General features: G+C 34.7%; 1 pseudogene; it reads right to left on the reverse strand.

The window, feature by feature from the left end:
• Positions 1 to 407: 407 nt before the first annotated feature.
• On the reverse strand, positions 408 to 1,453 carry LOC138917547 (olfactory receptor 14A16-like; annotated as a pseudogene).
• Positions 1,454 to 18,212: the final 16,759 nt, after the last annotated feature.

The following is an 18,212-nucleotide window of genomic DNA, read 5'->3' on the forward strand; positions in this document are numbered from 1 at the left end:
GGGAAATAAATAGAACACAGAGGATTTGGGGGGTACTAAAAATACTGTGTGGTGTTATAATAATAAATATATGCAATTATACATTTGTCCAAACCCATAGAATGTACAACACTATGAGAGAAGCCCTAGTGTAAACTACAGACTTTGGGTAATTATGAGATATTAATATAAATCTTTCTTGGTAAAACATGAATGATTCTGGTGGGCTATATGGCTAATGGGGGAGGCTATGCATGTGTAGGGGTACAGGTTATGTGGAAAATCTCTATACTTTCCTCTCAATTTTGTTGTAAACCTAAAAATGTTCTAAAAATTGTCTTAAAAAGATTTGAAGTAAAAATATCAAGAAATAATGTGTGCATAATTCTAGATGGCATCTATTATTGCAACAAAAGAAGAGATAGCTTTTACTTTTTGGTAAAAATTTCCTTTAATAATATGCCCAGAGACATTTTTATGGCATTATTTCTTAGACTATACCAGATGAGATTAAATGTTCAGGTCACCACAGTGTAGAACATAGAAATCATAGGGTCTGAAATAAGTCACGGAAGTAGGTTTCAGATAAGCAAAGAATCCACTGGAGATAATTAATACAATCACCACCAGATGAGGAAGGCAGGTGGAGAAGCCTTTTGACACTTCTGTTGATGGGATCTTCCTGACAGTGGAGAAGATGCAGACGTAGGAAGTGATGATGAAAACAAAACAGCAGATACTCAACACCACTCTAACGAGGATAGGTAAAACTTCTCTTATTCAATTTTCTGAGCAAGAAATAGCCAATAACTGCAAGATGTCACAAAAGAACTTATGGAATATATTAGACCCACGATAGGATAAGGAGAAGGTACCTGCTGTGTGCATCACAGCACTCATTTCCCCACCCGGCCAAGACATGGTGGTTGACTGAACACATGTATCCCTGTTCATGATGACTTCATAGTGCAGGGGATGGAAGGTGGCACCATAGTGGTCAAAGCACAGCACTGTGAGGAGTGCAGCTCTGTGGTTGTTGAAAAAGCATGAGAAAGACCTGGGCAACACAGCTAAGGAACGAGATGTAGTTAATGTGAATCAAAGAGTTGGCAGTGGATGTAGGAATTGTGATTGATATTAGGCAGAGATCCAAGAAGGATAAATTCTTCAAGAAGAAGTACATGGAGGTGTGGAGATGCTGGTCCAAAGTTGTGATCATGATGATGAAGACATTTCCCATGAGGGCATAGAATTAAATCAAGGAGAAGAGCACTGAATGCAAAATGTACATATTTTTATTGGTCGAAAATCCTGTGAGGATATATTCTCTCACAAACGTGAGATTTGTCATTACTGGAGGCATAACCTGTATAAAAAAAAGGATAGAGGATTAAAACAACAATATCAAGACTTTAAATATTGAGCATATATTGTGTATCTCCATATGGCAATCACACAGTATATTTACCATAAACATTACTTCCATCTAATTCCTAGCCAGCGTATTAATCGCCAAGCATTATGTGAGTAATATTGCTTTATTGAACCACTTATTTTCAGTTAAAATACATGTCATTATTATTTTCTTTAAATGTGTCCTGTGAAAGATGACAAAAGACTGAAAATTTCAACTTACCTTAACAAAACTCGAACAACAGAGTATCCTCCCCACATTTCTCAATAAACCCAAATTGACAAACCAACGACGGCTAAGTTGTGTTCCGGTCTTCCTGTCCGTACATCCTATCCCATGACTGACACAACCTCAGTTTCAGCACACCTTCCAAGAAGTTGAACAACCCTTAGAAAAAACGAACTCTTACAGACCTTCCTCAATGTATTCCATAAAATCTTTAACCTACTTATTCTCTGCCAAAGACTCAGCTTAGAGATGTTCTCATATTTAAAATTTTAATAAGAGATTGAGCTAACTGCACTTTTTTCTCATTCACCATACTCAAATTATTTACCGTGAAATGGTAGTTCCATTTGACACATAGCCTGGTGACTGCAGGCATCAGAAATCCTACTTCATATGAGCTAAGATTGTTGGCTTCTTATTCCACAATTTATTCACTTTTCTTCATTATTCCCCCTTTCATGTGACTTCTTCCCCTATCACTAGTAAGTTTAAAATTATGTTTTTCCCACAAGCTCTTTTTTCTTTTTCATAATTTCCATACTTCCATGCCTACAACTCATGACCTTGCAACTAGAACAGCTTTAAATCCATCCCTACCCAATCCCCTGCCGCATCTCCTCTCCATCGCAGAAGATTAATGCAATTCTGTGGCAGGTATAAGGGACCACATATATTTGGAGTTATGTTGTAGGTAGTCTTTATAATTTCATATGTTCAGATAGTCTTAGTCTGATGAAAGCATGTGGGTGTCCATTCCTTTTGCAATGACATGTTAGTGTCTTCTGTTTGTACAGATTTTACTCAGCAACGTTCATGTAAATTTAGCAAAATATTAAGACTGTACTATAGAATATTTCCCCCCACACCCTGTCTTTATTCTCATGCCCCTAAAGTTTATGCTCAATCTCTCTCCATGGTGATGGACAATGGAAAAATCCTGAGTAAATATTAGTGTTGGATTTGTAAAAGTAGTAATATAAAATAATTTTAATATATTAGAGAAACAAGTCCAGATATTTTAATGAAAATAACAACAAAAATGTTTGGAATGCATCGCAGCTAAAATGTAAAAATCTTTTGGGTTATTTAAAATATACATTTATAATGACAAAATTATTTTTAATATGTCTCTGCTGCTATCTCTGTAAAAGTACTGTGAATTCTTCTCTTATAGTATCACAGCCCTTCGGTGAATGATTAAAAAATCCCAAATTTGGGGCTGGCCTGGTGGCGTAGTGATTAAATTCACATGCTCTGCTTCAGTGGCCCAGGTTTCACAGGTTCAATCCTGGGTATGGACCTACACACTGCTCATCAAGCCATGCTGCAGTGGCATCCCGTATACAAAATAGAGGGAGATTGGCAATGGATGTTAGCTCAGGGCCAATCTTCCTCACCAAAAAAAAAAAAGTTTAAGGCCCAAAATAGACATTATCATATCTGTCACTTCTAGCGTGAGAGAGATAAAATGAGCAGGAAGTATTGCCTCAAAGATAGAGTTGTTAAAGATTCTATCTGTCTAATATTTATGCCACTAATATTTTAGAGGCTGAAAAGTATTGCATGCCTTTGTTTTAACCACTTACCATTGTTACTTTTAATTACATCTTGAGTTTCATCCTCCGTTACTTACTATCTACTTCCCATTGATTGTTGTGATTTTATTTAACATTTAACACACTTTCAGCTTAATGCACTAAGTGATACAATACATTGTTAACAGTTATAAAATCTGATAGTCATCATATATACTCTCAAAATGTTATAATTAAATTACTGAAAATCATACTCGGTAGGTCATGATACTTTAATTCTAAAGTAAAGAACAAATTATATATTTTCCCACTGAGACTCACCCCAGAAAGCTGGCATTGTTAAACTGAACAATCTGTGAAACAGAGAATAAAAAGATCTCTTTAGATTTGATAGGTTTCATATTTTTTAAATGAGTATTTTAACTACTGTTTCTTCTTAAATCTAAAACAAAATTTTAAATCTAAAATCTTTTAAAGCTAAAATGAATTTTCTTCTGAAAATTATTTAAGAATATACCACCAATTCTGGTACACAAAAGTTCCAGCAGTCTTCTGAAGTTTGCTTCTAGTGAAAATATTGCTCATCATGAGGACAGAAGGATATTATAAAATCTCATTTCAATGGGAGATGATTACAGGTGTTGATTCCTCTGAAAATTCAGTTGAATCTCAAAACTCTGACTTCACTGATGTCTTGCTAGGGAGAAACAGGGGACCTGAATAGCTTGTCTATTTTACCTCTGCTGATAGTCCCTCATCGACTTGCATGTTGTCCAAGAACTATAATGTATCAATCTTCTTTATTCTAGAGGGAAAGTAGTGTTACATTTGTCTTCACTGAGTTGCTTAATTGGAATCAGCCTATAATAAATCTGAGTAATTAGTGCAATCAGTACATCATACATTTATTTTTTAGTGGTTTATACATCTATGGACAGGATTATAATTAATTCTGGCATTAAAATGTTTCATTCATCATTTATTGAGTACCTACTATGGGCTAGACCCTTTCACTGGTACCACTTCATTAAAAGCAATGCAGTGAGTCAACCTCAAAGGTAAGCTGGAACGCCATTTTCTTTCACCAAGAGACAGGGACATTGGAGAGAGACTTGGGTGTGTGAGGAGCAGAGAGAGCAGTCCCAGGGAGAGTCTGACTCACAGAGGGCGTATAAAGAGCATTCAGTGGGGATGTGATAGGTGAGCTTCAGAGTCTAGGGCAGAGGAGTCAGTAAACAAGAGACTATAAAATGGGTGAACAAGACAGTGACTGCAGAATCAGAGGAGACTGCAGTTCGTGAGAAGTGATTGATTTTTAGTGGGAGTGACAGGAAAAGCATGGATGGTTTAGAGTAGAGAAGTGGCATGATTAACTCGTATTGGAACATGGCCACTCTGCAGAGAGAGCTGACTGTGAACGACAGGTTGCTCTGTCACTATTCCTGATGGGGGTTCGTGACAATTTTGACAAAGCAGGTAGTATAAGTGAGAGAGGTATTTGGTTTATGTTTGTATTCTAAAGCCTAAATTTCCTTCTTTAATTTAGCACCTTAATCGGTTTTTGTTTATGCTAACCTTTATCATGGGTTCCTGGATTAAATTATTTTTTAGATAAAGATATTGTATTTGAGCTGTAATATTTCAGAGACAAAAATTTTTAATTTATAGTAGTATAACCAGCAACATTTCATTGCATGTTGGAGAGCCAAACACAAACAACAAAGCAATACATTTTCCAGATATGCAAGTATTCTGCATTCAACAGGATTTCCACTTTGATCTGGTAAAGAATCTGAATCAGAAATTTGATTTCCTTAGGATTTGAGGATGTTTCTCTTTCTTCCCTCTTCCTTACTGATTAAAATTTGAGATAATTTTATGTTCATATTATTATTTATTTTCTGTCTGAATGATCTGAAGGTAGTCTCTTTGTTTCTCGAGCTCAAAGATTTCACAAAAATGTACCATGGTGCCATGTTTTCGTTTATAACTTATTGTTCTGAGAAAATAATAGATCCTTTCACTTTTTAAACTCATTTCCTTCATTCTGATGAGTTATCTTACAATTTTTTATTTGATACTATCATTCACTTTTCTTCCTCTTTGCTCTCTCAGAAAATTATTCCTTGGAATTTCTGAATTGGTATTATTTTCTAATCATTTCCCTCTGACCTTAAATCTGTTACTTATTTTAACTTTTGATGAACAGTTGTCACAACTGACAACTGTTCATCCATCTTTTTTATGACAATGTTTTTTTCTCTGCTATTATACTTTCAAATATTAATAACTTTTTATATGGTTGTCTTTGGATGAATTATCCTTTTGCTTTTTCAATCAGAATTTTTATTGTGTGTTTCAATTTTTCCTTTCCTTTCTGCAATGTTTCTGGTTTTTAATTCTTTTCCCTCTGTTAATATTACTGTGATTTTGTTCTCCATCTTTCAAATTAGAGACTTAGCACACCCACCTCATGATCCTATTCTCTAATTTCATTATTAAGAGCAAGGAATTTTATTCGCAGTGTCAAGTGCATAGGCTGATTTTATCTACAGCTGAGCTTCATTGAGAAGGAATACAGAGATTTCAAAAGGTTACAAATATCAATTTTTCAATCACTTTCTCCAGAAGTAAAACATACCCACTATTCTTTCATCTTGGTGTAAGACAGGTTACCTGAATTCTAGAGAGTAAATTAAGGGCTTAAAAATGAGTAACGTCTATATTAAATAAAGACACCCATTTATGTATATCTTTCATCCTTACATCCCTCTTTCCAGTGCCTGATGTTTCCAGAGCTAATCTCTCCTTCAAATTCTTCAGACTCTACAATCCACTACTTTTGCCAGGTATTGCTGTAGTTTCCAGACTCTTCAAGTGGAGAGTAGACTTATAGTTTTAACTCCCTTTTGAACAAACTCTCCCATTATACCTAATAACTGTTTTTTCCCATTTACAGTTCCTTCTTCTCCTCTGTTGTAGTTTCTGTGAAAGTGAACATTTTTCATAACTTCACTATCATTTAATCATTTGGGGGAGGAAGCATAGAAAAATGTCTGCTTTAAATCTGTCATTTTAACCACAATATGGTTTGCTTAATTTTAGTTGCATGCCTTTTTTTCTATTGTGAACAAAACATTTTAATATCAAAACAGAAAATTGCACATCTAGTCATGTCAATGCAAATAGTACCATAATGCTAGACTAGTCTTCCAATACAAATCAGGAAATAAATAAAATATAGAAGACAGTTATTTTCAGGCACTGGACATCAGACAGAATGCAAGAATATTAATCTTGAATTCTGAGTCCTGAATCCACAAATGATGGGAAAAATTTCTTTGCAACTATTTTTGACCGGAAAGAAAATGCTAAACACACATCTTGTTTTGAAGATTTGGAATCTGAGGAGACAGAGAATGCAAAGTAAGTTATAGCATGTCCCTTCTTGAAAACCCAGTAGTAAGACACAACTATGCCAGCATATCCTGGAAATGAATTAAAGCAAATGGCATAAACTGGAATGAAGTAGTATTCATATGGTTCTAAGATACAATTAATCAGCTTGATCAAAAAACTAACAAAATTAAACAAAATTTCAAATACAGACTAGATCTGCATAAACAAAATCTCATATTACATACTCTGTATTACATTCTATAATCTCTGTACCCTATGCAATTTTTGTCAAATGTCTTAACAATGCCTTTTGTGTCTATATTATTTTATCTTTGGTGGGTATGTCTATACTACATCTATAATGGTGTCTATGTCTACAGCTATTTTATTATAAGATCCAAAATGATTTCACAGTATGTTTAACCATCAAGACCTTTTATCTCCATTAATCTTTAACAGTTTCTCAACATTTCTATTCTTCTGAGTTTGACATTTTCAAGAGTGAAGACCAGTAAATTATGTAGACTGTCCATTCATTTAGATTCCTCTGAGGTTTTCTCATGATTAGAACCAGGTTATAAGCTTTTAACTAAAACACTAGGAAAGTGTTTGGAGTAAAGAGGCACACATGGCACTTCTTGAGCAATGTCAGCAAAATAGCTCCATGGGAATTTCTACCACCTATTCCCCCCACAAAAAAAACACATAAATTTGAACTATCTGCACATGAAAATACCTTCACAAGAGCCAAAATTCCAATAAGGAATAAGAGCACTTGGGTAAAGCACAGACATAAGGAAAGATGTATTGAGGAGGGGAGGAAAGATAGGTTCCCCATACCCCCATTACCCTTCCTGCAAGCCAAAGTAGCCCAGCACAGACAGAGGTACCCTCCCCACAAGAGAAGGAGAATGAAGTGAGTGCCCAATTTCACTGTGGACCCAAGAGCCAACCACCCCCAGAACCTGGCCAACACCTGCAGCCATAGGTGACTCTTTGCAGGCCTGTATGAAACTGGGTCCAACTTCCTGGCACCCGCCGTGTCCAGTGGCTCCAAACAATGTCTGTGGCACCAAGTTCCTTTTGGCGTCCCTTGAACCCAGACTCCAGAACAAGCCAGTACCTACCGAGTCCAAGAGTTACAGGCAGCTCCTATGGCTACAGTGGCTTCATTGGCTCTAGACTCTCAGAAATCCCATGTGAACTCAGGTTCCTGGTCGACTCAGGTGCTGGCCACCTCCAGCAGCCCCAGATGTCTCAAAAGTGGCTCAAAAAGATGGCCAAAATTGGCTCCTATAGCTCCAGGCTGCTTCTTGCTTCAAGTCCCCTTGAAGGCTCCCGTGAACCCAGGCTTCCAATCTTTTGCATCACCTGCCAGCTCCCACAGCCACAGCTTTCTCCAGTGGCCCCAAAATCCCAGCACTGGCTCTCTCCCATAGCTCCAGGAGGATCCCAGCAGGCTTCAGCAAACCCAGGCTCCTGACATATCACAGCACTAGCTGATCTCCATGGCCCTGAGTGACTACTGTGGCTTCAGGCTCCTAATCAACATCATAAACCTAGGCTCCAAAAAGGCACCTGCTGACCCAGGGTCTTGGTGGGCCATAATGCCAGGCTGAGTTCCATCATTCCAAGTTTTGACCCACTCTAGCACCAAGCTGCTTGAGGACTGCAACAGTAGTGCTGCTTATGGGCACCATCAATCTGCCAACCCAGAAAACTAATTAGTAACAGTAAAACATAAAAACATAAAAGATGTTGGGGCAGGCCTGGTGGTGCAGCAGTTAAGTTTGCACTTTCTGCTTCTCAGCGGCCCGGGGTTTGCCGGTTCAGATCCTGGGTGTGGACATGGCACCGCTTGGCAAGCCATGCTGTGGTAGGTGTCCCACATATAAAGTAGAGGAAGATGGGCACGGATGTTAGCTCAGGGCCAGGCTTCCTCTGCAAAAAAGAGGAGGACCGGCAGTAGTTAGCTCAGGGCTAATCTTCCTCAAAAAAAAATAAAAACATAAAAGTTGCTAATAAATTTAAGTATATAATCAAATTCAGATTATGCTAACACTGTAATATGGCATTGTTTTAATCAATTAACTCTGGCTTAAGGCTTAAAGAAAAAATGTATTAAGAATAATTATAGCTATCATAATTTGTTAATGGATACACAATGTAAAAAGAAGTATGCAAACATAATTTATGGGGCATAAAAGGGTACGGATTTTGTGTGTGATCCAATCAAAATTTTTCTAAGTCTAAAATAGACTGTTCTGTCTATAAGATGTTTTGTGTAAGCCTCAAAGTAACTACAAAGCAGAAACCTGTAGTAGATACAAAAAGATAAAGAGAAGGAAATCAAAGAATACCACTATGGAAAATTATCTATCCACAATGAAAGACGAAAAAATAAAATAAAAAGGGAATCACATAACAGCCAGACAAAATTAATAAGATGGCATTAGTAAGTCCTCATTTATCTCTAATTACCTTAAATGTAAATGAATTAAATTTTCCAATCAAAAGGCATAGAGCACCTGAACAGATTTAAAAAAAATAACCAACTCTATGCTGCCTACAAGAGACTCACTTCAGCTTTGAGTTCACACAAAGGATCACAGTCATGGGAGGACAGAATATGTTCCATGCAACCGGAAAGAGAGCAGGGTAGCTATACATATATCAGACAAAATCGACTTTAAGACAAAAACTGTAACAAGAGACTAAGATCATTATACAATGGTAAAGAAGTCAACTCATCAAGAGATATAACAATTGTAAATATATACGCAATAAACATTGGAACAGCTAAGAATATGAAGCAAACACTAACAGATCTGAAGGTAGAAATAGACAATGATATAATAATAGTAGCTACTTCGATACCCAACTTTCAACAATGGGTAAATTATTCAGGCATGAAATCAACAAGGAAACATTGGACTTTAATGAAACCTTAGACAAAATTGATATAAGAAACATTTGCAGAACATTCCACTCAACAATAATAGAATACGCCTTATTCTCAAGCATACAGGGAACATTCTCCAAGACATATCAAATATTAAGTCACAGAAGATGCAAATATAAGAAGGTTTAAATCATACCAAGTATCTTTTCCAACCACAGTAGCATAAAACTAGAAGTCAACAAAAGGAGGAAACTAGAAAATTCACAAAAATGTGAACAGTAAACAGCACACTCCTGAACAACTAATGGTTCAAACAAGAAAATCAAATTGAAAATTTAAAAAGATCTTGAAACAAAAGTGGAAACAGCATACCAAAATTTATGAGATGCAGCCAAAGAAGTTCTAAGAGGAATGTTTATAATGATAAGTGCCTATATTAAAAAAGAAGAAAAATCACCAGTAAACAACTTAACCTCACACTTCAAGGAACAAGAACAACAAAAATGAACAAAATCAGCCCAAAGTTAGCAGAAGAAAGGAAATAATAAAGATCAGAGCAGAAATAAATATAATAGAGAAAAACAACAGAAAAGAATAAAACTAAGAGCATATTTTGATAAGATAAACAAAATTGACAAACTCTTAGCGATGCTAAGAAAAAAGAGAGATCAATGAGTTAAACAAAATCAGATGTACAAAATGATGCATTACAACTAATATCACAGAAATACAAAGGATCATAAGACATTACTATGAAAAATTATACACCAGCATTGGATACCCCAGAAGAAATGGATACATTCATAGAAGCGTACACCTATCAAGACTAAAATGAACAAACTGAAAATATGAACAGAACAAAAAAGAGTGAAGAAATTGTTTTAGTAATCAAATACCTCCCAAGAAGATAAAAGCCCAAGACCATATGTTTCACTGGTGAATTCTTCCAAATATCTGAAGAAGAATTAACATCAATCCTTCACAAACTCTTCCGAAAGATAGAAGAGGAGGGAATATTTCCAAACTCATTTTATGAGGCCAGCATTACCCTAATACCAAAGCAAGACAAGGGCACTACAAGAAAATAAAACTACAGGCCCATATCCCTGATGAATATAGAGGCAAAAATTCTCAACAAATACTAGGAAACTGAATTGAAAGTACATTAAAAGTATCAAAAACCATGATCAAGTAAGATTTACCTCTGTGATCTGAGGATGATTCAACATACACAAATCAATAAATGTGATATACCACATTAATAAAATAAAGGACAAAATCAAATGTTCATCTCAATAGATGTAGGAAAAGCATTTGATAAAAGTCAATATGCTTTCATGTAAAATCTCTGAACAAATTGAGTATAGAAGGAATGAACTTCAACATAATCAAAGGCCATATATGACAATCTTACAACAAACAGAAAACTCACTTGTGAAAGATTTTTGCTAAGATAAGGAACAAGACAAGGGTGTGCACTCTTACTGCTCCTATTCAATCTAATACTAGAAGACCTAGCCAGAGCAATTCAGAAGAAGAAGAAATACAATGCATCAGAATTGAAAAGGAAGAAGAAAATCGTCTCTGTTTACAGATGATATAATCTCATATATAGAAAACCCCAAAGACTCCACCAAAAACTATTAGATCTAATAAAAAAATTCAATAAAGTTGCAGGATACAAAATAAACATACAAAAATTTGTTGCATTTCTATACACTAACAATAAATTATCTGAAAAATAAATAAAGAAAACAATCCATTTCCCCCGAAAATATAATATTCAGGAACCAATTTATCCAAGGATAGGAAAAACCTGTAAACTGAAAATTATGAGAGTGTTGAAATAAAATGAAGAAGACACAAATAAGTGGAAAGAAAATGTGTTCATAGATTGGAAGATTTAAAATTGTTAAAATGTTTATACTACACAAAACCTTCTATGGACTCAATTCAATCCCTATCAAAATTTGAATAACACTTTTCAGAGAAATAGAAAAAAACATCCTCAAGTTAGTATGGTGCCACAAAAGAACCCGAATAGAAACAGCAATCCTGAGAAAGAAGAATAAAGCTAGAGACATCCCATTTCCTTATTTTAAACTTTATTACAAAGCTATAGTAATCAAAACAGTATGATACTGGCATAAAAATAGAACACAGTCCACTGGCACAGACTGACGGCAACAAAATAAACCTATTCATGTAGACAACTAATATTCAAGGGAGAAAAAAAGATGAAATGAGGAAATGAATGGTAATGAGAAAACTGTATAACCACAGGCAGAAAAATGAAATTGGACCCAATCTTACACCACTCACAGAAAAATTAATTCAAAATGGATTAAAAATATAAACATAAGATCGGATATAGTAAAACTCTTAGAAGAAAACAGATGAAAAACGTTTCTTGAGTTTAGTCTTTGGCAAAGATTTTTTTGCAGAAAAAGCAAAAATAAACAAATGAGACTACATCAAATTAAAGAACTTCTGCAAAGCAAAGGAAACAATCAATAAATTGGAAAAGGCACCCGACAGAATGAGAGACAGTACTTGCAAACTATTTATGTGATAAGGGATTGATATCTAAAATATATGAGAAACTCAAACAACTCAATAGCCAAAAAAAACTGATATGAAAGTAGGCAAAAGACTGAATAAACATTTTTTCCAAAGAACATATACAAATAGCCGATAAGTACATGAAAAAATTGCTCAACATCACTAATCATCAGGGAAATGTAAATCAAAACCCCAATGAGATGTCACCTCACACCTGTTAGAATGGCTACCATCAGAAAGACAAGCGACGCCAATTACATATGCTTTATGTCAATTGTATCTCAAGAAGATGGAAAAAATAATGAAACAGCAAGAAAAACGGAAACCCACCATGTCAATTTCTTCTACTGCTACTGATGTTAATTTTAATTACTTGGTTAACGTGATGCCTGTCAAGGTCTCCATAGTGAAGTTACTCTATTTCCTTTTGTTATAATAAGTACTATGTGGGAAAATGTCTTGAGACTAAATCTCTGATTAGACACATCATTGGTTATCATTGTCTTTGCATTCTTCAACTTTTTTTTCATATATTATATACTTTCCAGAAATTTTGTTCAATGTACTTGACAGTTACGATCACTGTAAAGTTCACTTACAGTCTCTCGAATTTTGTATATTGTTTTATGATACTATCACACTGAAAATCTTATCTTAATACTTTTAAATATTTTCAGCGTCATATGGTATGGTTGACTTTGTACTTCATTAAGATGGCTGACTGTGTGATTGCCATGCATACTTTTATAACTTTTGTGAGGTGCTAAATTACATGTTTAACACTTTAACAGGCATATGTCTTGGCCCTGTTTGAACATTGACCAGTTGATATAGGTGTCCTGTGTGTAATTTGTAGTTTAATATGTCTTTCTCCCTTGGATGTGAGTGCAAAGTGGTCTTGGAATGTGAGCATAGATATTTACAAGCAGGTACTTGTGAATATCTGAACTCATAATTTTAGGTATTTACATGGCACCATTATATGCCTTCTTTGGCCTGAAATCATTAAAGGAAGGAGTAAAATTTAAAAAAAAAAAAAAGAGTGAGACAGACAAAAGAGATACTGAGCCAAGCTGTGAGCTTCAGCCAGAGTTTGCAACAAACCCAAGGGACCTGTACAAAAAGAGAGCTGGAAGTGTGCAATCCTGATGGCATAATCCCCTCATCTGCTCTACTGCAGGCTCTGCATTGGTCAGATCCAACCCAGTCAAGGGAGGTGAGCTTGTTGGTGCAGTCCAGGAAGTCTAGACTCCAGGACACAGTGTAGGCTGCAGAAAGGCATGGGGAAGCTGTAGGCAGGTAATGTGTGCATATTTGACATGTTCTCTTTTTTGAGATATTGCCTCATTTTGGTGTAAGGTTGCATGCTAAATGTTTGGGAAAATTTTCTGATTTTCAGTTGTGTGAAAAATTTGTATAAAGTGAGTATCTGTGTCTTGAGAAAAAGTGTTTGATAAAACTCTGCCAAAAGACTGGTACTGCTGACTTGACTGGAGGTGCGGAATAGCTTTGATTCTCAATCGATGTCTTTGATTGCTATAGATTATTCATATTTTATTGAGTTGAATATGGATTTTTCCAAAGTGTATTTTACATTTTCAAATTTATTATCAGATCATTTTTGTAGCATTCTTTGAATTTGGATCTACTTTTGACATAGAATTTATTTATTTTTAAGTTTTCATAAATAAATGTTTCTATTTCCATATATAATTTTAGTAATTAAAATAATTATTTTAAATATATAAAACATCAATTTAAATATTTTACTTTTTATCATATTTTTGCGCTACTTCATTGTTTGAAATACAAATATAAAATAATATGAGAGACTTAATTACAGTTAATGGCCAGGTCATATGTAAAAATAGAGCTCTGACCCACAATCTAGAGTAACCAGGCCAAGAAGCCAGCCTTTTGTAAGTCAGATTTGTAGTAAATTAGACCAATATGTCTAGCAACAATCCAGGAAGCCAAACAGTAACTCCCAGTAATAATTGGTCACAAATATCCAGGATTATTTTAATAACTGGCAGCTTCCAAATTTTTGTTCCTGCTTCCAAATTAGGACCAATCAGAAAAAGTCAAATATGCACCCCTGGGCTGCCTACAGCTCTCTCATTCCAACAGCCTCCAATAAGGGCACACCTGGAGACTTCCCTTTTCCCACTATAAAGAGGTCCAGTCCCCTGCCTACCTTTGAGTCTCTGCCAAAACCCAAGTGTCATTGGCTGACTCCTTCCCATAGACTGTGACAATCTGAATAAACAGTTCTTGTTTTCCTTTGGAGGCTTTTGTTTTATTTTCTCAAATAATAACACTGATGAATTAAAATAAGCAACGCACTTTCTTTGTGAAACCTATAGGTGCTGTTTACCCTTCAACAAAATTTCCTCTGAAAAATATTTTTGGAACAGCATTGAATTTGTGAAGGACATTTTGAATCAACCATTTGCATCCATTCATGTCCACTTCCATTGCTTTGAAATTATTATCCATATCAGTGAATCATTTGGTGTAATCATCAGGTAAGCATAGAATGTTGTGAGAAATCTTGGTAGAAGTTTCTAAAATTCTTTTTTTTCAATTTGACTTTCAGAGATAATTCCTGACTTCTCAGGAGATTAGGTTAACCACCTGCCCCAGGGCAGAGACAGCAGCTTTGAAACCCTGGGGTGCAGCAAGACCCCAACCAGTATTTCACAGTGCAGGTGATGGCCAGAGCACTGGGTCCTTGCTGGAGCCGTGTTTGAGCAAAAAGGGTTGGGGTGGCTCCTCAGAACATGACGTAGACAAGAGTAGGGTATGGGAATGGGGATATCCTGGGATGATGGGATGTACGTGTTCATCCAGCAACTCTTGGCTCAGCTCAGCCCACCCATAGTCTCTGTGTTGTCAATTCTTCAGGGTGTTTGTCTGCACCTTCTCTCTTGCTCTCTTTCTTTCTGTTCCAATATGTTATAGGGTTTTAAAATTATAATTTTTTTAAATTAAGAGGTTTCGTTATTGTGAATTCTTACTATTATTTGTTCTCATTTTCATTATTTTTATTAATTCATTCTTTCATTTCTTTATATATATACACAATATATAGATTTCATCAGAATTACACAGTCATGGCTATATATTTTCTGTTATATTTAGTGCATGCAGCATATATAATCAGATACTTTAGGTTTATTCATCTGTTCTTTATCTTCGAGAGCAGTGCTGTCCAATATGGTAACCACTATCTACGAGTGGCTATTGGGCACTTGAAAAGTGGCTTCTCCAAATTGAGATATGCTTAAGTATAAAATAGTTCACATTGAATTTAGAAGACTTAATATGAAGGAAATGTAAAATATCTCATTAATAATTATTCTATTGAATTGCAATGATGCCATATAGGTAGGGCTGATTAGTAAAGTGTATTATTAAAATTAATTTTGGCTATAAGAATGTTATGTTTAAACTTGGTCACTAGTGAATTAAAATGAATTATGTGGCTGGATTTTCACATTTAACTCACTTATTTTCCAGCATGCTTTTTGTTTTTAAACTTTTTTCTTTACTGAGGTACAATTGACAAATAAAATTGTATATAAACTGTACACTGTAATGATTTAATATATTTATACAGTGTGAAAGGACTACCAGTATATAGCTAATCATCACATCTATGTCCTTCATAGTAATTGCTTTGTGATGAGGACTGTTAGTATTTTTTAAGGACACACTTATCTCTGACTTTAGCTCACTTGGATCTCACAATTTTGATAGGTGTTGTCACAGTAATTTAGGTGTAGATATTTGTAAATTTTATTGTAATTTCCAATAAATTCTTCATGATGGGATCTTAAATATCCCAATACATGATTGTTATCCAAAGTGCTACTGGTAATTACTTTGACATTTTCTTTGTTAAGAAAACATGCTGCATATGTTATCTTTTTTCTGCTTGATAAAATTTGCAAAAGTGGTAAACATATCTATATACAGAGAAAGAGTGAGAGAGAGAGAAAGATGTCATTTGGGGTCAATTACCAATTTCTAATAAAATATATACACATAACTTTTATAAATTTCAAATGTTATCTTACTTCATTGCCAACATTTTTCTGTATAATTTTTCTTTATGTGTGTATATTTTATGTTATAGATTCGATCTGCTTTTTTATAACATATTTATGTGAGTTTACTTATTAATATTTATTTAAAATTAACACTAATTTTAAAATCTAAATTTTGTATTTTTTAGCATTGATTTTAATTACTCATTTTTTTATTGACATTCTATTGAGTTGATGAGACACTATTTTCACCTTTTTCCCTTGCAGTTTTGAAAACACAAGAGCTATTCTTTCAAAGATAAATAGTTTTAACATACATATTTTTAAATATTTTTCTAAAAAAGTCTACCCAGTATTTCTTCCTTCATTCCATAAAGAGGGCAATAAATTTAGCGCCCTTTACCCAGACATTTAGTGCCACAAAACCTCCTTTTGCTAAATTTATTTTAAGTAGTAAGCTTTGTTGTTTTACACACAGAAAATTTGTATCATCATTACCATCTTCAGTGTCATCATCTTTGTTAGTATCATTATTAATATGAATTGTTTAACTTACCATTATCTATGACAAGTTATTTTGCCACCAGTGTTTTTATATTGTGAGCATTCAACTTGATTTTTACGTCAATTAATCTTTAAATTATGTAATTAATTTCTGCTAAGTTATATGATTTCAGTTCTTTTAGTGATACCTTAGGAGTGTTAAAATCTCTTTATATGCCAGAAGATGTGTTGATTTGCCATCAATTTTGATAGATACTTTGACTATAAAAGTCTATGTTTTGGATGACTCACAGTCTCTTCCCTCAGTACACATTCTTTCTCTTAGTACAGTGGGATTTCCCTTCTTCTACATGCCTCTATATCCCCATTCTGATAGGAATCTTCTCATTATATCTGTTCTCTAGAGATGATCTGAATTTTTTAGATATATTTAAATGTATGCTTTGTCTCTGATGTATTCTACAAGTAGATATGGGGATGGACCCATGGGCTAGTGGTTAAGTTCAGCATGCTCTGCTTCAGCCGCCCAGGTTCATGAGTTCAGATCCTGGGTGCAGACCTACACCACTTCTCTGTCATACTGTGGCAGGTGACCCACATATAAAATGGAGGAAGATTGGCACAGATGTTAGCTCAGGGAAAATCTTCCTCAAGCAAAAAGAGGAAGATTGGCAATGGATATTAGCTCAGGGTGAATCTTCCTCAGAACAAAAAAATTAGATAAAGTTAGGGAGAAAACATTTAGATATAAATATCTGTCTATCTATATTCCACAGCTTTTCAAATTCTTACCAAATGACTCTTTAAATGTTATTTAACTAACATGATGTCCATTCTCTTACATACTCCTAAAATGTTTTATCTACATACAAATACACACAAAAATAAAGGTATGTAATTACATAAAATTAAAACACGTTTTTACCAATATTGTTATTGCAAACTTTATTTTTTATGTGCTTATAAGTATCAGAAAACTATTTCTTATATGACAAGCTCTTCACAAAATATCAGGAATTTTAGAGAATATGCTAAGGAAAACTTCAGTAAGTATTCTTATAGATTTATGACTTTTAGAGATACTTTTTTTGAAAAAAGAAATATATAAAATTAAATCAACATATTTCAAGTCAAGAAAGTTGACAAAGTTTGAAAAAGTGTGACCTAAGGGAGTTAGGAAGAAGATGGAAATTAAAAGAATATGTGAATAAATTGAGATAAATAGGAAAGTTATTAAGAAAGCTAAGACATTCTTGGAAGTTTCTAATAATATTTATTTTTTAAAAGTGTCTGATGATTGGTGACATCAGCAAGATGCCAGGCTAATAAGTGCCCACATTGACCTATCGACAAAAAATAACTATAAAATCACTACCTGCCAACAAAAGAAAGTATCTCTGGGAGAGCTCTGGAGTACTATGAAGCAGCTACAGCAAACAAATGGAGCATAAAAACTGAGCATAAAAGCATAGGAAGCCTTTCACTTGTGTTACTTCATCCCTTAATTTGGTATAGCTCATCACCAAAAGGGATTTCCATGTTAATGACTTCCCTATATAAGGAGGATCCCAGCAGCCTTTGCAGCCACGGACCTCAGCAGCACTAACCACTTTCTTAGACACCTGAAGCTTGGGCTA

This window comes from Equus caballus, chromosome 14 (genome assembly GCF_041296265.1).
Source record: "Equus caballus isolate H_3958 breed thoroughbred chromosome 14, TB-T2T, whole genome shotgun sequence".
Lineage (NCBI taxonomy): Eukaryota > Metazoa > Chordata > Mammalia > Perissodactyla > Equidae > Equus > Equus caballus.